This window comes from Carettochelys insculpta, chromosome 2, assembly GCF_033958435.1.
Source record: "Carettochelys insculpta isolate YL-2023 chromosome 2, ASM3395843v1, whole genome shotgun sequence".
Classification (NCBI taxonomy): domain Eukaryota; kingdom Metazoa; phylum Chordata; order Testudines; family Carettochelyidae; genus Carettochelys; species Carettochelys insculpta.
Window position 1 is genome coordinate 247,722,787 of NC_134138.1, and position 18,354 is coordinate 247,741,140.

The following is an 18,354-nucleotide window of genomic DNA, read 5'->3' on the forward strand; positions in this document are numbered from 1 at the left end:
ATGTGAGCCAAGTCAATATACTACTGTAACACTACTGGACGCAGCTGTTGGCAAATGGGCTTGAAACAGGGACCGCAGGGGCTGAAACCAGATGCCTCTGTCACATGAGTTAACAGCAAAGTAGCTTTTAGCTAAGGTTGTAGAGCAGACTTCAGTCTCCCTTCTGGTCTCAGAGCCTCTGGCTTACTCGAACTTTCATTTGAATGCTGACAGACATCTACCAAGAGTGTTTTATTTGCAGAATTTAAGTCAACACATTAACTATTACTTTGGTTTGCTTAAGACAGGGTCTGGACATAGCCAGTAGGGGATGGGCAGATGGTTGTCGTCTGCTCTGGGAAGGCCAGGGCACACTGCAGCCTGAGGCACGCTCATGGAGGGTGTTCCTAGCCTCTGTTTGCCAGATACTGGAAATGGGTGAAAGGAAGTTGATCACTTGATGATTACCTGTTCTGTTTCTTCCCTCTGGGGCACCTGGCACTGGCATTTGCGAGAAGACAGGATACTGGGCTTGAGGGACCTCTGGTCTGACCCAGAATGGCTGTTCTTATCCACCCTGGAGACAACAGAAAGTAATGGCTAGTGGGGAGGGAAACACTCCCATTTCTCTGGGCAGACAGCATTCTCAGTCACCCTCTTCTCTCCCCTCATCCTATTCCCTCCCTGCCTCTCCACCACCAGATCCGAAGAAGTGGGTCTGCCCCGCGAAAGCTCATCACCTGATAAATTATTTTGTTAGTCTTTAAAATGCTACAGGACTGCTCGTTTGTTTTGTTAAGATACAGACTAACATGTCTACCTGTCAGCACCAAGTTAGTTTATAGTCAAACTAAGAAAATGTTTATTAATAAGAACAGAGATTTGAGCGCTACTAAACAAGAGAAAAAAACCCACACTATGGTTACAAGAAAACAAAGTAAAAAGCCACCACTTCCTAGGGTTTAAAACATAATTTTAGCAAGCTGCAACCTTTGCTTAAGTTTTTTTCTTACTTACATCACGTGACCAGCATACATAACCATCCACAAACAAAAATACTACTTGCTAGGAACACTCCATACAACACTACCACAAACACTTTGGTTCTGTTATTTGAAAGGAAAGGACCATAATATTTCCTAAAGAATTTATTCATTGGCGGTTCACCTTCTGCACCAGAAGACTTGGTAGAAAAACCTGCTACCCAGCACATGTTGTACAAGTGGAAACAATTAGGCTGAACACCATCTTTTGGTTTTGTGCAAATTAGCCAGTGTCTGTTGCATTCTTCTCTCGCTCCATTTAAAGCAAGAACAGCTCCAAAGACTGTGATGTTTTATACATAACAGAAGATGAAAGCAGTTCCTGTGTGGCAGCAAAAGGACTTCACAGATTGAAAGGAAGTAATGCTCCCTAGGCAGAAGGTTAAAACACCAGTGAGAGTGGTGGTTGTGAGAGACACAGCTGCCTCTGCATGTGTTTTGGCTATCCACTTTCCAACTGTTGCCAACGGGAGATCTAATGAACATGTCATCAACACCACCCCCTCCAAAAGGGAAATGGTTAATAGCTTAATGCAGGGGTGGGGAACCTCTGCCCCAGAGTCAGGTCTAGCCAGCTTGCCTGGCTCTGGGTACCAAGGCTTGTGGCTCCCCTCCCAAGCATCCGGCCCACGGCAGAGCAGGGAGTGCAGAGCCCTGAGCCTCATGGGCCAGATTAGATAAACCACAGAGAGGCTTCCTTCACTGCTCTGATTGTCTGGAACTCCAGCCAATCATAGCAGCAGCAGGGAGGTGAGGCCTGGCAGCAGGGGGAGAAAAAGCTCCTTGGAGAGGATTTTCTCCACTGCCGCCGTTTCCGTAGCCAGAGTAGGAGGCAGCAGCGGCACCAGTGTCAGCGCATGGTGGTGGGTGACCCCACTCCCAGCCTGCTTCCTCCCCTTCCTCCTAGCCAGAGCCTCCACCCTGCTTCTGCTCTCTTGTCCAGATCCCTCACCTCCAGCTGCTCTGCTCCTCAGCTCCCTGCACTGCTGCCCCAAGCCCACTAATGCACTACACCTCCCACTCAGACCCTCCACCCTGCTCTTGCTCCTCTTCCTGCCCAGAACCCCTGTCTGCACCCCTTCCCATTCAGCCCTCCACCCTCAGCCCATCCCTGCACACTCCCTCCTGCAAGCCTCCCTACCCCCACACTGCTCCTGCACCCCTCCTGCCTAGGCCCTCACCCCCTCCCTGCTCCTGCACTCTCCCTCCCACCCAGCCCCTCACCTCCAGCCTGCTCCTAACCCCCCCATCCCCACTGCTGTCACTACCCATATCTGCACCCCCAGATGCACACCTGTTCCTGCACCATCCCTCCCACCCAGACTCCACACCCTTGTTCCCCAGCAGCTCCCTCCTGCACAATGATCCCTGAACCCCCCGTTTTTGGTTCCAGGTCCCCAGAAGAGTTAATCTGGCCTGGAGGAAGCCCTGAACCATAGTCCCCCACTTCTCCAGCCTCCTGCCCATGGTACTGGAGCAAGAGGGGAGTGAGGTGTCTCAGTCAGGGGCCATATCAGTGAAGGTTTTGTGAGGGTGTTTTGTTTCCCAGTTTTGTGTGGCCTCTGACTAATTTTTCTGTGGGTCAATGGCCCCCTGATCCAGAAAAGGTTCCCCAGTCCGGGCATACTTTTTGCCCTACCAATATCAATTTCTAAGGGAAATACTGAAATTGCAAAGCAATCAATGAATAAAGCTGAGCAATAAGCATTTTGTTCACATAAACTGAAGTTATGGACCCACAGGAAAAAAATGTCACCCACCCCCTCTGTCTGTGAGGTAATGGCTACATTTTCCCATGGTGCGATCTCTCTCTCTCTCACACACACAATATTTCTCTGAAAGACAAAGCATGTCTTGAAAATGAGGCGGATCCCCCTCATCCGGTCTATGGAAAATGCAGAACTGCTTTTGGGAGCATGAATCCACCTCCAGTATCGCACTGAGCTGAATGGCCCTCTGCTACCGTACATCCTGCTGTAAGCCATCACCATCAGGGAGCCCTTAGTTTGCACATTCTGTACCGCTGAATAACAAAAGGGTCACAAATCTTGAAAACTAACATCCCCAGTGGCCTTAGCTTGCAATTGTGGTGATTCCTGCCATGTAAAATGATCTCCCACTAGGCACATTTTTCATTTCCACTTTTTCCAAGACATTTCTTTCTTTTCACTTACCCAGCGTAAGAAATGATGCCCCACAGAACAGCAACAGTCCAAAGCTGATTAGCACAGCTAACTCAGAAGACAGCGCTCCAATTGCTGCAACCCACTCTTTACTTTGCACACAGTCAGCTCTGGAAAATTGTATAAAAAGCCTTGTTTCAATTTTAAATGTATTTCTATATACTTATATTATATTAGCAAGATAGTCCAGGATCTCACTGGCAGCTCCAGCCCTGAGGATCTGGCTGGGGCTGGGGGAACCGCAGCAGCCCTGGGGCCAGGAGCAAGCCAGCACATGGAGTTCTGCTGGCAGCTCCAGCCCTGGAGATCCAACTGGGACTGGAGTAACCCTGGCAGCCCCAGGGCAGGAGCTAGACAGGCCGCAGAGCTCCACTGCCAGCTCCAGCCCCAGGGATCCAGCTGGGGCCAGGGGAACGCAGGCAGCCCCGGGCCTAGGAGGCAAGTGGGGTGCACAGCTCTGCCAGCCACTGCAGCCCCAGGAACCTAGATGGGAGAAGCCCAGCAGCTCCAGCCCTGGGGATCTGGCTGGGCCTGGGGGAGCCCCGGCAACCTCGCAGCTGGAAGCCAGATGGGGTGGAGGGCTCCGCTGGCAGCTCCAGCCCCAGAGATCCAGCTGGGATTGGGGGAACCCTGGCAGCCCCAGGGCCAGGAGCCTGGGAGAACCTCAGCAGTCCTGGGGCCAGGAGCCAGCTAGGGTGCAGAGCTCCACCAGCAGCTCCAGCCCCAGGGACCTGGACAGGGTAGGATGGCTGGACAGTTCCTTTTATAGTAGTATAGATGGTAAATAATACAAAATATTCAATCGCATGCAAAATCCTTATAATATATAAATTATGATAATCATGTTTTGTAAACGCAGCTTTCCTTACGTCTCATTATTATTTTAATGAGAGCATCAAGTATTACACATTAAAGTCACAGTATAGGCCAGATCAGGCTTTCAGTTTAAGCTGCATGACCACAGTGACTCAGGGTAGTTGCCTGAGTTTAACAGCTAGCAGAAGTGTTGGAGCTCTCATCTCAGACCTCCCCGCCCTCCCGCACAGGATGATGAGTGAAAAGATAAAGTATTATGAGACCACCTATTGGGAAACAGCAAGTTATAAATCTCTGCAACCAGACCGTCTTTTCAGTTTTCTTTGCCTTCTTGCCTGAGAAGTTTCGAGCCCTTTCCCTTGTCCTCTCTGTCTGTCTTTCTCGCTCGCTCAGTATCTTGCAGAACACCAAGGAAAAAAGAGAAGGAAAAGAAAGGAACAGAAGAAACCCGATGGCACTCATTGGCTACAGTTACGCTAGCTGATTGGCTGAGAGAATATCTACCCATTGACAGAGCAAGCAATCAGAGGCCAGGAAGATATCTAAAAAGTGAACAATCAGAGATAAGCAGTGTAGGTGGGAATGTTTACATAAAGGTGACAGTCAGCAGGCTAAAGTGGTAATGAGTGGAGGCCTTCCAGAAGAACAGAAGCTGCAGGACTTCCTAACTGGAAACACAGAGCTGCACTCCCTAGAGCTTCATCAAAGCTGTTGGCCAACCTGGCAGGGGATTAATCCCATTGAGAAGTGTCACTCCTACTGAGTCTGAACCTGTTCTATTGAGATTTGATAATTCAACTAAATCAAGTGGAAAAACACTCCTCAAGGCCAAAAGATGACCACATGTGGCTAAATAGTGGAGTTGGTGACTCTTATAGATTTATAATATAAAGTATTAATTCTCATTACATTTTTATACAGAAAAAAGTGTGGGCGTGCTGGTGGCAGAAAAGTGAGGATGTGTGCAACATTTCTTTACATTTTAGTAAAAAAAACAAGCAAGATGAGGCAAAGAAAGTGATTGCTTCTGTGATCCGTTATGACTGTCCCATGATACATTCAGTGAGTATATTCAGCAAGAAATGGAAAAAGCCCTCTGAAATGTTGAAGAGTAATATTGATAAATAAGCAGCATTTTGCTGTGGTTTATTTCAGGAATGCAAATTGGAATTCTTCCTTTTGTGGTCATTGATCACATGGTGGATTGCTACAAATTGTATGTGTCCAAAAATCTCCCAGAAATCAAAAAAGGCCAAGTTCAAAAATAAACTGTTCATCCATTTAGATATTGGACAAAACACAAGAAAAGTAGGCTGGAAATAAAATTCAGCTATTTAAATAATGAAAATAAAGAGATCTCAATTGTTTCTAAATTATTTATTCCCCTATAGTTGGTAGACCCACTAATGGAAGTTTTTAAATAGGACTGTGGAGTTTGGTCCTACTTTTGCCATTTTTTCATCTATTTTAAAGACTAACTTAAATTTGTTTGTGTTTTTAAATGGCATATGGATAGTTAGGAGATTAAAGAACTAAAGCTAGCTTAAGATTGGTTGATAAACTAATGTATTTGCTTTATGATTTGAGGTTACTAAGAAAAGGCCCTAATCAACAAATAAAAGTAGGCTTTGAGAATAGAAGTTATAACATCAGAATGTAGTGTGGGAAGACTGCAGTAAAAAGGCAAATAAATGCTCTCTGATAAGAAACAAGCACAAGCCTTCCAACTTTTCTTCTGTTAAGCTGAAGATGGTAGTAAAGGAAGGCCTCAGAAGAGGAAAAGTTGTAAGGATAAATGGCATCAAAGTGTGTCTTTGCTGATGTCAGCAAGTTAGTTGAAGGGTATAAAGAGAGCCAGGAACCTGAAGGATCTTTGTCAGATCCAGTCCAATCATTCTGGGACAAACCAGAATGAGAGAACTGTTCTTTGGTCTGGTCCATCTGTAAACAGAGTGGATCATATAGTAGTGGATGTATGTCATTGCACCGGATGAAATAAATTGCTTATGGTCCAGGCTTTTTAGATGTGTTTAAAGCAGTTGCATAGATACCACTTGGCCTTTGGATTTAATGAAAGAACTTCTGGTTATGTTAATGTTTGGTGGTGCTCTATCATAAATGTTGAGAAAAGGGAAGGAGGGACTGGGGTGGTCTTTAAAAAGAAATCACCCTGTAAGGTGCAGCACGATCTTGAAAAAAAATCATTTATGTCATCTATTTGTTTTGTTCTACTGCATTCCAGGTAAAATTTGTTCATCATAAAATGGAGGGTTATCTAACAGCCAACACCTCAAATTATAATACAACTGTGCAAAATCAAGCTGGGCTTCTCCAGCTTGCACACCATAACCCGACTTTTTTCAGAGCAGAGCCATTCTTTTGATGTGCAAAAATCAAAACAGCCACATGGTGTCACCAAGCCCTTAGCAGTAAGAGAGGAAAGCAACTCCTCACCCATCACTCAGGCTGGCTCTCCTGGACATGGTCTCAGAGGGGTACTCAGCTTGATTTTCTTTGAAGTAACAGCAGTCCCAGTTCTGGAAGAAGAGAGCAGGAAAAAGAGCTGCAGGCAAATGCAGAAAAATCTTTCTACCAGCTCAGAGCAGTCATCTGTGGGTTGGGCACTTGTTTCTTTTCAGTTTTGAGGAACTCCAAACTCCATCTGTCCAGTTTGGGTTGCCAGGCATAGGCACTAACTCCAGCACCAACTGGCAGCCAAGTTCCCCACTGATGGGGAACGCAGGAAAGGACCAACGCTCTCTCTCTCTCTGTGTGTGTGTGTGTGTGTGTGTGTGTGTGTGTGTGTGTGTGTGTGTGTGTGTGTGTGTGTGTGTGTGTGAGAGAGAGAGAGAGAGAGAGAGAGAGAGAGAGAGAGAGAGAGAGAGAGAGAGACCTGTGCAACTCCCCCTCTGTCGCTTTGATAGCAGCCAAGCACTCCTGACACCGATAGCAACAGCTTTATCCACGTATGACAGACCTGGTCCCTCTCGTACCAATGCCAAAAAGCACAGAACTCCTAAACACACGAGTTCTACAAGTACTAAGGGGAAGTTAAACTCCACAGCTCTGCACCTACCACAGCCAGTAAACCATCAGTCCTGAGCATTTCAGTGCTTATGCTGCCACCTACTGTCAACGCTATGAATTTCAGCCAGACACCTCTGAAAAGAGAGCAGTACAAAGGCATCGTTAGAGAACATCACCTCAGCGCTAGAACAGTGTTTTAAACCATCCTCCACTCTCCTGATTCTGTGGTGAGATCTAAAGCCACCCTGGTCACAATGAGGAGAGCTTCCGGCTTCACCTGTCTGGCTCTCCAAAGCCAAATAGTTCATTGCAGTGGACTTACTGTTTAGAGGTGCCAAGCTCTTTGCCGACGAGACTGACAAGTCATTACACACGCTGAAAGACTCCACGGCCACTTTACACACCTAGAAATGGGAGATGACAAAGCAATTTCCAAACTCAGCAGTGAGTCCAAACTCCTTCATACACTCATTCAGCACAACAGGTTCTAAACCAGTGGATTCACAGAGAGAAAACCCCCAGGAGAAGGCACTCTGCCTCCTTGGCCGCTGTTCCCAGTCATCATCCTCCAGACAGCAGAGCTGAAGCCTAGATTAAGAGCTCAAGCACCTCATCACTCTCAGAATCTCTTTCTGGCAAAATCTTAGGCAATCTCCAAATCCCATTTTACCCCACTTCATTACCAAGCAAGAATGAATCAAAACTGATGATTACCTCCAACCCGTCTGCATACCTCCCTTCTCTGTCCCTCTTCAGGGACTCTTCTCATGAACACGTAAAGCATGTCTTATATCCCTGGGCCATGGCAGATTTACCGCGATATAGATGGTCCCTCAGTGACATGGTGGCCCCGCAGTGGAGCAGCAAAGAAAACAAATGCCTCATTTTCCAACTCTTTGCTGTATGTTTACAGCTGCTATTGTGGTTATGCCTATAAGTTATTTAGCCAGCCTGTGAAGTCAGCGGAAAAGCCAACAGCTAAGCTGAACAGCCCATTAAGGAATACTTAGCTCACAACAGTCCCTGGAAATGCCTGCCCTGTGTACACTTGACTTAATGGACGTTTCCTCACATAGAAAGGGAAGGGGTGGGCTAGGAAGGCTCAGGGACCTAGAAGGAAGAGTCAGTCAGGGAGGGCCTGGCTGGGAGTGGAGGCTGGGACAGTTCAGCCTGGGCAGAGCCTTCCCCTTTTTGGGGCTCATCTCTGATGTCTCCCAGCCCAGGTGGTGCTAGAGTTCTGGTTTCTCTTGGCCAGGGTCCGAGAGCCTGCCCAGAAAAGCCCCCCCGCCCCCTTACCTTCTGCTTTCTTCTGGCATTTCCCAAAGGTTGGAGCAGTGGGCATTTTACTCCTATTGCACCAAGGAGCAGAGGGGCCCTGACCCTTCACAGTCCTGGGTCAGGGTGAGACTGGCTTCCCACTGGGCCCACAGAGGGGATGGGCAGAGTGAGCTATGGAAGAGGGGATGAGCCCCAAACAGCAGAGCAGGTAAAGGGGTTGGCAGTGGGCTATACATGAGTCAGCAGCCTTTGATTCCTTTGGTATAAGCAACACAGTTCTTGCTCCGGGGGTTTTGTTCTTTCCCCTGCAAATGCCAAAGCCTGTTCACATTGAACTCAACAGCAAAATTCCTTTTGATTTCATTGGGAACAGGATGTGGCCCCAATAAGGGATTAGAGAATGTGATTTTGATCAGTTGCTTATCTGTCCAAAGACAGCTCTCAGGCATGTTGTTCTGCCAGGCTGATTTAGCTTCCCTCTCCTGTATGTCATGCAGTGGAAAATAGTAAAACAAATAAATGACGTACATGGCACACACAGTTCTATGCTCTTTTTGCATGTTTTTTTTTTTTTTTTGCTCAAAGTATGGACGAAAATGCTAAAAAACTACCTCAGTAAGAAATTAAGTGAATTCTACTACGAGGTAATATACACAAATCTTTTTGAAGACAGATTAAATCATTTCATTCATTTTATCAAAAATAATGAGGTTTGTGTTTTGAGATCACCTGTTGATTTGTAAAAACTTGTATGTGATAGTTTGCAGGCAACCCTTCCAAATGTAGAAGCCAATACCTGTCACAAATGCTTCTGGAGAATGTTCTTTTTCTGTACTCAAATGAATTAAAATTATTTCCAAAATACAATGAGTGAGGAACATTTGACAAGTTTGGCAATAGTGACAACTGAAAGTGCCTCTTTCCAAAAATATTACTTACAATGACTTCACTGATGATTTTGTAAAGAAAAAGTGTAGGAAAAAAAGCAATCTGAATAAATATATATATATTTTTCAAATTGAGTAAATTAATTCAGAGGAAGTTAACTTTTATTTTTTCCATTCATGCGTCATCTATACTTTTTATTTTTACACATTTTTCATGTTACCATAACGCAAATACAAACTTTCATCTAAACCAGAAGTTCTCAAACTGTGAGCTGAGAACTCCATTCAGGTGGACTGAGGAAAGGCTATTAAGGTGGTTTTTTTTTTCTTTTTTTTTTGAAAAGCACTCTTATCCAAAGCACTTTACAGTAGTTAGCTAATGACACAAACAGCATTTGGAAAGATCATTATGTGGTTTGCCAAGACCCTCAGTAATATTCAAGTAGTCTGTGGAAAAACAAAGTTAGATTACAAAAACAATCAAGGTACCTCACTTTATTTTCATTTACTTTCTATTATTTATAACTTAGGAGGAGGAAGAGGGCAAAGAATGGAAAACAGAGAGGAGAAAGATAAGGGAGAATGTTCTCTATTTTTTTGGTTGGGTCCCATGGGAGGGCTCAAAATGAAGCTAAGCATAGGTTTCCATTAACTCGAAATCCACCCCTGCTTGGGAGCCGTAGAACTCGTACCATCTGACTACCTAGGGAAAGGGTTCTACTACTCTCGCTACTTTCTCACACAGAAAAAGATGGGAGGCAAGAGACCTATTCTAGACTTAAAAGCCACGTCTACACATGCACACTACTTCGAAGTAGCGGCACTAACTTCGAAATAGCGCCCGTCACGGCTACACGTGTTGGGCGCTATTTCGAAGTTAACATCGACGTTAAGCGGCGAGACGTCGAAGCCGCTAACCCCATGAGGGGATGGGAATAGCGCCCTAATTCAATGTTCAACGTCAAAGTAGGGCCCGTGTAGTCGTTGCGCGTCCCGCAACATCGAAATTGCGGGGTCCTCCATAGCGGCCATCAGCTGAGGGGTTGAGAGACGCTCTCTCCAGCCCCTCAGCTCAATGGTGGCCGTGTGGAGCGGCCCCTTAAAGCTCCCCGCCCCCTCCCTTCCTGTGCAGGAAGCTGAGAGAGCATGCAGGCAGCAGCAGTAACACGTGGCTAGCCTGCACGCTCCTCCGCAGCCACCCGCACCCCCACCTGACGCGATGGCCGCCCGGCAGCCCCCCCCCAGTGCCCCCAGGGGACCCCCCCCAAGGGGACCCAGGGCTCCCAGCCCAGGAGCCAGGCGGCGAAGCGGCACCGGGGCCCCTCCTGGACAGAGGCCGAGCTTTGGGACCTGCTGGGGCTCTGGAGCGAGGAGGAGGTGCTCCAGGTAATGGGGAGCAAGAGGCGGAACGTGGATGCGTTCGCTTGGCTGGCCGAGGGCCTGGCTGCCTGGGGTCACCCTGGCCGCACTCCGGCTCATGTCCAGAGTAAAGCGAAGGAGCTGCGGCAGGGTTACGCCCGGGCCCGGGATGCGGCTGGCCGATCTGGGGCCACCCCTGTCACTTGCCCCTTTTACAGGGAGCTCAGGGACATCCTGGGCCCCCGGCACACCTCCTCCCCTCCGGCCACTCTTGACACCTCGGCTGAGGAGCCCCAGCAGGCCCCGGAGGCGGAGTCCGCCCCGGAGGCAAACCCCGCACCCCGGGGGCCCCCCCAGGAGCCCACCCCAGGGGCACCGGAGCAGGAGGAGGGGGACTCCTCCTCCAGCGACACTGGGCTCCAAATACTGATGCCGTCTCGGAGCTCCAGCCAGGCATCTGCCCCCCAGGTGTCCCACGAGCGTGGGAGCGGACCGTCAGGTATGTACCCCCCCCGGTGCACACCCCTGGGGTTGAGGGGCGGGGGTAATAGATATGACCAGGGCCCTCCACATGCCCAGATGACCATGGCCCCAAGGACAGCAGTGGCATGTCCCTCAGAAGAGTCCATCAACCCCTGCCCCCACCAGCATGACAGTGCCATGCCCCATCCCCGGGACTGGGGGGAGTGGAACCTCTAGGGTCCCCCGGGGGAAGGGGGTGGGACACCCAGCAGCAGCAACAGCAGCAGCATGTGATGGAGTGGGGGGAGTGCAAATGCGAGACTCAGGCTACATATGAGAAACAAGCTGAATAGCTCCCAGTGGCTAAGGATGATCCTGGGGCTACAACTGGCAGGTTACACCTCTGCCCTGAACAAAGAGGAGGGAGGAGCTGAGCTGGGTTTGAATCGGGGGCGGCAGTTAGAGGCTAGGGGAAGGGAGAGCTAGAAGGCAGCCAGCCTGAAGAGCGGGGAAAGCTACACCTCGGAGGGGCACCCCTCGGGGTCTTCTCCCCAGGACGGGTTGGAAGGACCGTCTCTGACTGCTGTACTGTCGCTTCTGGGAGAAACTGGGCATCTGTTGCCTAATAAACCTCCTGTTGTACCTGCTGAGTGAGAGTCACTCCTGCCAGCGGATGGGGTGCAGTGCAGGGGGACCCCTGAACCCCATCACAGCAGCATCTCCCAGGGACGGGGATGGGGAACCTGCAGCAGAGGGGTGGGGGGACAGGGGCCACGGCTCAGGGCCCACACTAACGGCTGTCTCCACTCTTCTTCCCCACCTCCTGTGTTCCGCAGCTGCACCATCGGAAGGACCGGAGAGCACCAGCGAGGCGTCAGTGGTCCCGGAAAGCCCTCCGGGGCCATCACTCCAGGCCAGCCCCTCAGTGGAGGACCGACCGGCTCCACGGCGGGCAAGACGGCGGACCCAGCAGCAGCAGCTGCTGGCGACGGACCCCCAGCTGCTGCCCTTGCACCGCCGGCAGGTGAAGGTCTCTGAGCAGCGACTGCGGGTGGAGCAACGCTGCCTCCACCTGCAGGAGCGGGCGCTGGCCTGGTGCCAGGAGGCATGGGGGGCTTACATGCAGACTTTCAACCGCATTGCAGACTACCTGGCCCCCCATGCCGCGCCGGCCGCTGCTGCACCTGCCCTGCCTGCTCCACCCACTGCACCACCCGCTGCTCCAGCCACTGTGCCGTCCGCCATCGCACCGCCACCGAGGGCCATTCCGCCGAGGGGGACCTGGGGCCAGCTGACACTCGCCAGCCGTATCGCCCGGTCCGCCCGGCCCCCAGCCGGCCCCGGCCAGGGCTGCGGCCGAGGCGGGGATCCCGGCCGCCCACCCCCAGTGCTGGACTGTAGGGGTGTGGGGCCCAGGACGTGCCCCCCCTCCCTTTGTGTATATTCCCTCCCCTTTTACGTTGTTTTTTTGCTGTAAATAGTTTGTATTTATTTGTTACCCCCGTTCTCCATCGCTGATCCTTACCCCCCTATGTAAATAGTTCTCCCCTTCCTTATTATCCCTGTTTTTATAATATATACATATATATAAGTTAGAATTTCCATAATTAATAACAGTTCAAAAGATGTTCGATTTGACAAACAACTGTCTGCTTTTATTTTTACAAGAAAAGTGGGGGTGTGTGCTCTTGGGTGCTCTGTGGTGTGGGCGTAGGGGCAGGGAGTGTTGTGGAGGATGGGGGGTGCAGTGGGGGGCCTGCCAGCGTTCACCCCGCGGCCTCATCGAACTGGGCCCGCAGGGCCTCCCGGACCCGGGTCCCTTCGGGGTCCACCTGGCGACTGGGGGCAGCGGGTGGCTGCACATCGGCCCTGCCAGCCTCCACAGCCCAGCCGTGAAAGAAGGCCTCCCCCTTGCTCTCCACCAGGTTGTGTAGGGCGCTGCATGCACCCACAATCTGGTGGATGTTGGTGGGGCCCGCATCCAGGCGGGTGAGGAGACACCTCCAGTGCCCTTTGAGGAGGCCAAATGAGCACTCCACCACCTGGCGCGCATGGTTCAGGCGCTGGTTGAAGCGCTCCTGGCTGGCAGACAGATGTCCCATGTATGGGTGCATGAGCCAGGGCCGGAGGGGGTATGCCGCATCTGCGATGATGCAAAGGGGCATGGTGGTGTCCCCCACAGGGATCTCCCACTGGGGGATGTAGGTCCCCGCCTCCAGCCGGCGGCACAGGCCCGAGTTCCGGAATACCCGGGCGTCGTGGGTGCTGCCAGACCAGCCCACATAAATGTCCAGAAAACGGCCCCAGCTGTCCACCAAGGCCTGGAGGACCACTGAGTGGTAGCCCTTCCTGTTTATGTAGCGTCCTCTACTGTGCTCCAGGGCACGGATGGGGATGTGAGTCCCATCCAGAGCCCCGAAGCAATTGGGGAAGCCCAGGGTGGCAAAGCCTGTGATGGTGGCATCCGGGTCCCCAAGCCTCACGAGCCTGTGGAGGAGCCTGGCGTTGATGGCGCAGACGACCTGCAGGGGAAGCACATGGGAGAGCACCAATGAGGGGTGAGCAGGGTGTGTGTGGCCCTCCCCTGCCAGGGCTGCCTCCCCCCCTCCCCCCTGTGGGTCCTCTTACCTCCATGAGGACAGCCCCGACGGTGGCCTTGCCAACGCCAAACTGCTGCCCCACGGATCGGTAGCTGTCTGGAGTGGCCAGCTTCCAGACAGCGATGCCGACCCGTTTCTCCACACTGAGGGCACGCTGCATGGTGGTGTCCTGGTGCCTCAGTGCGGGGGTGAGCCACTGGCATAGCTCCAGAAACGTCTGCTGGCTCATATGAAAGCTCCTGAGCCAGCGGTCGTCGTCCCACTCTCCGAGCACCAGCCGCTCCCACGAGTCGGTGCTCGTGGGGTAGCTCCACAGCCGGTGGTGTATGAGGCGGCGGGGGGGGGGGGTGCTGCAGGGTTGGGGGTTGCGTCCTCCTCCCCTGCAGGCAGCTCCTCCTCTGTGGCAAGGAGGTGCTCAGCTGCCTCCTGCATGGCATGGAGCAGGGTGAGCACTGCTCCTGCAGGGATGGCTGGGTGGACCTCTGGCTCCTGCTGCTGCTGCTGCTGCTGCTGCTGGGGGTCCATCATGACTGCGTCTCTTGAGGTGTGCATGCCTATGGCTCTGCAGACCGCGTGCTGTGCAGGCTGCATGTGTCTGGGAGGGGCCCTTTAAGGGAGCGGCTAGCTGTTGCCCCGGAAGCGCTAGTCCTCCCTGCGACCCTGTCTGCAGCTGTGCCTGGCACCCTTATTTCAATGTGTGCTACTTTGGCGTGTAGACGTTCCCTCGCAGCGCCTATTTCGATGTGGTGCTGTGCAATGTCAACGTTGAACGTCGACGTTGCCAGCCCTGGAGGACGTGTAGACGTTATTCATCGAAATAGGCTATTTCGATGTCGCTACATCGAAATAAGCTACTTCGATGTAGGGTTCACGTGTAGACGTAGCTAAAGTGACTCAACATATATGTAAAAATGCAAAGATTCAAAATGGTCACACTAAGTACCATAATCCCAGCTGTAGAAATAGGGGACTGGTTCTCAGCCTGCAGTGCCCAGTATGAGTATTTTCACATATCCATCCACCCATCATATCAGAAATTTCTGTTGTTTACCATAGCAAAGGACCATTTTCAGGACAAAGCTCTTTCGGCCTTTCCACTGCGCTGAGTGTGTCTTCCAAAGTACTTGCCATAGGAGCAGCCCACCTACACAGAGCGAGGGCATAATGATATTCCCATATTTGAGCTGCGTCTACACGTGCACGCTACTTCGAAGTAGTGGCACCAACTTCGAAATAGCGCCCGTCGCGTCTACACGCGTCGGGCGCTATTTCGAAGTTAACTTCGACGTTAGGCGGCGAGACGTCGAAGTCGCTAACCTCATGAGGAGATAGGAATAGCGCCCTACTTCGACGTTCAACGTCGAAGTAGGGACCGCGTAGACGATCCGCGTCCCGCAACGTCGAAATTGCCGGGTTCTCCATGGCGGCCATCAGCTGGGGGGTTGAGAGATGCTCTCTCTCCAGCCCCTGTGGGGCTCTATGGTCACCGTGGGCAGCAGCCCTTAGCCCAGGGCTTCTGGCTGCTTCTGCGGCAGCTGGGGATCTATGCTGCAGGCACAGGGTCTGCAACCAGTTGTCGGCTCTGTGTATCTTGTGTTGTTTAGTGCAACTGTGTCTGGGAGGGGCCCTTTAAGGGAGCGGCTTGCTGTTGAGTCCGCCCTGTGACCCTGTCTGCAGCTGTGCCTGGCATCCCTATTTCGATGTGTGCTACTTGGGCGTGTAGACGTTCCCTCGCTGTGCCTATTTCGATGTTGGGCTGAGCAACGTCGAAGTTGAACATCGACGTTGCCGGCCCTGGAGGACGTGTAGACGTTATTCATCGAAATAGACTATTTCGATGTTGCAACATCGAAATAAGCTATTTCGATGTTGGCTGCACGTGTAGACGTAGCCCTAGATGGCTGCCTGCTCAAAGCACCAACACTGCAGACAGCCGTGCAGTCCACCCAACATACGATCCATCTCTTTACCTCCCAAGAGCTTCAAACAAACTTTCAAAAGCCCACCCTAACACTAGTTCAGAACCTCAAAGTCAGTGCGGCAGATCTCCACTCCCACGAAGCAACAGCTTCTTTTCCAATAAAACACTTTCAGGTTCTAGCTACTTTGATCTCAACAACATGGAACGGCAACATGGGGTTTCTGCCAGAATGTGCCTTCCGCTGCTTGGCCACATGGCCATTATGACCTTTGTCAACCACCGTACAAAGTTCGGTATGCATTATTTTCAAGCCTGGAAATGGACGTAGTAAACTCCTCAGAGACACATCATGCACACACTCCTCACCATGCCCAGCGCAGTCAAGGATTCCTCCTTATGGTAAACCAACACAGACAATGTCTGCACTGTAGTGCTCTTCATGCAGAATCCGCCTACCCTTACCTAGGCAGTGGGAGAGGGGGGCACACCTACAAGCACATTCTGTACAGCCCCGCTGGTCTACAACAGAATCCCAAGTTCATATTAAGCTTCTGGAGCTTTGCGTGGTTTGCAATGCCCACTCTTGCTTTTTGACATTGGTCTAAAATAAAACGATACTGTGCATCATGGACAATCCAATAAGTTCAACATACACAGACAAGAGGGAGCACAATTACATTCCCTATGCATGGAAGCCATGTATCTCTGGCAATGGTGCATCAGACACACCATCCATGTGATAACATCATACTTACCTGGCTACCATAGCAATATGGCAGATGCTCTGAGTAGGAGGTTCTAACAAGACCACAAATGGGAGCTGAAAACATGGAGCATCCAAGATATCTTCCAGTTGTCAGGGCTCTTTGTAACCTCACAAATCTCCAAATGCTGCCAATTCTGGTTCAGAGCATGACTCGAACACCACTCTCTGGGCAATGCCTTCCTTATCAACTGGAATGCCCCTCTCCTCTATGTCTTGCCCACAAGCCCATTATGTCCCAAGTATTCTACTAGATAAAACAGGATGGGGCCAAACATGGCATCCACACCATCCATACTGCCAACCTTAACCATGGACAATCATGGCATCCATACCTTCTTCACATGACAGTCTCTCCACTGTGTAAGCGTCTGTCTCTGCTTCAGCTCCCATGGCAAGCCACAGGCTGTTTCATCTGTCCAGACCCCTACAAACTTCCACTCAAAGCATGGTTTCTCCAAGGCTCTTGGGATTTGAAACAACACATTCCACAGAAATACAGAACAAGTTGTTAAACTAGGAAATGTACCTAACACACACACACACACACACGGAAGTGGAAACATTTTGAATCATGGTGCCAATATAAACTGATTGCACCTGTGTCAGTCTCTTTATCCTATATTTTACCTCCTGTAGCCCAAACTAATGGGACTTTTTATACCCGGGGGTCAGCAACCACCAACATGCAAGCTACTCCTGGTACTCAGGCCAACTTGGGTTGGCACATGATGGGAGCTCAGTCCCACCCCTCTTTCCCCCCATGCAGCATGGGAGATGATGGAAGCATGGGGCTGGGGCCAGAGCTCCACTGCTAAGTCCCAGGGCTGGGATTGGAGCCCACAGTGCAGCGTTCCAGTCATGGCGCAGGGCTGGGTCTGGGCCCCACACTGGAGCATGGGGTCAGGGCTGGGCCCCTCCTGCTGGTAGAACTTGGGGCTATAGCTGTCCCCACAGCCAGAACATGTGGTTGGAGCATGCCACTGTCCCCCCTTGCCAAAGGTCTGCCCACATCCCTGCCAGAGCACGGGGCCATAGCTCTGGAACATGGGGCTGGAGCACCCTCCTTCCACTTGCCAGAGTGCAGCCCCTACTCCCACCAGAGCACAGGGACAGAGCATGGCCTACTCCCTCTGCCAGAGCGTGGCCCCTACACCCCCCCACTGGAGCGTTTTGGGAGTAAGGGCACTTCGAAGTTGAGTGGTTACTTTGCAGTGCCTGCAGCTACACAGCTTCCTGGTGCTTCGAAGTTAGCAACTTTGAAGTTTGTGCAGTGAGAATTAAGCTAATGAGGTGCTGCATATTCAGTGCAGCACCTCATTGCTATTCACCGCATGGGCTTCTTTACATGCCCCCTTTGAAGGAGGGGGGCTAGTGTAGACAAACCCTAGGTGAGTAATTTCCTTTTTACTACACTCCATTGTGAAAACTGGCCATTTACTCCTGCTCTTTTAATCATCTTTTCCTGATGCATGAGAGGACCTTCCCTGTTATCCCCTGACCACTTACTTTCCTTAACAACTTTTGGCAAGGGGGCCTTGTCGAAGGTGTTCTTAAAATCCAAGTACACTATATTGACTGGATCCCTTTATCCAGATGTTTGTTGACAACCTCAGAAAATTCTTATGGATCAGTGAGACATTATTTTTACTTGCAAAAGGCATGTTTACTCTTCCTTGGCAATGTTTGTTGATCTATGTGTTTGATAATTCTGTTAATTACTACAATGTTTACCAGTTTGCCCAGTACTGAAGTTAGGCTCACCAGTTTGCAATTGTTAGGGTCACCTTGCAAGCCCTGTTTAAAAACTGGTGTTACATTAGCTACCCTTTAGTCATCTGGTACAGAGGCTGATTTCAGCATAGATTACACACTACAGTTAATAGTTCTGCAATTTTATATGAGTTCCTTTGGAACTCTTCGGTGAATACTGTCTAGTCCTGGGGATTTATTATAGTTTCATTAATCAATTTGTTCTTAAAAACTCTTCTATGGACATAACAATATGGGACAATACTTTAATACTACAACACCAT